Below are 582 nucleotides of genomic sequence, written 5' to 3' on the forward strand. Positions count from 1 at the left end.
CTGCAGACCTGGGCAAAGCCATGTTTTCCCAACCAGCAGGTGCAACCGCCGGCAGTTTGAGAACTAGAAGCCGAGGTGCAACGTGCTCCGTTCCCGACCTACACACATAAGCGCCTTCGTTCTGCTTTTAGGTCAATGAACATCTTTTATTTCCTTTAGGCCAGTCTAGAGGGACGGGTGATCTTCGTTGGTCCCCTTAAACTCTGACCCTGGCCGACAGTGAAGTTCGCCTAGGTTTGTGTCAGCCTCGTGCTGGATGGTCTCAGTTTCTTTATGGGGAACCAAAAGTGGCACCTGTGGTCTGCGGGTGCCCCTGTGTTAATGAGTCCGGGGGCCCAAAGGCGAGAGTGGAGGAGACAAAACAGTTCATGGTGCAGAACAGGCGGGGCTGGAGCAGGGTGGGGTGGAGGGAAACACTGGTACGAAAGAGGATCTGGGAGGCTGGTCCGGGAGAGGCTGCCAGGCCTAGATCTTGGGGCGCACCCCAAATCCGGAGCCCTAGACCATCAGGGTCTCTTCCAACCCCAGAAAGGGTAATATTGGCTTCATCTCTCCTTGCAACCATCTGTAAATGCTGTGGAA

The sequence above is a fragment of the Pteropus vampyrus genome, unplaced genomic scaffold, assembly GCF_000151845.1.
Source record: "Pteropus vampyrus isolate Shadow unplaced genomic scaffold, Pvam_2.0 Scaffold378, whole genome shotgun sequence".
In the NCBI taxonomy this organism is placed as follows: domain Eukaryota; kingdom Metazoa; phylum Chordata; class Mammalia; order Chiroptera; family Pteropodidae; genus Pteropus; species Pteropus vampyrus.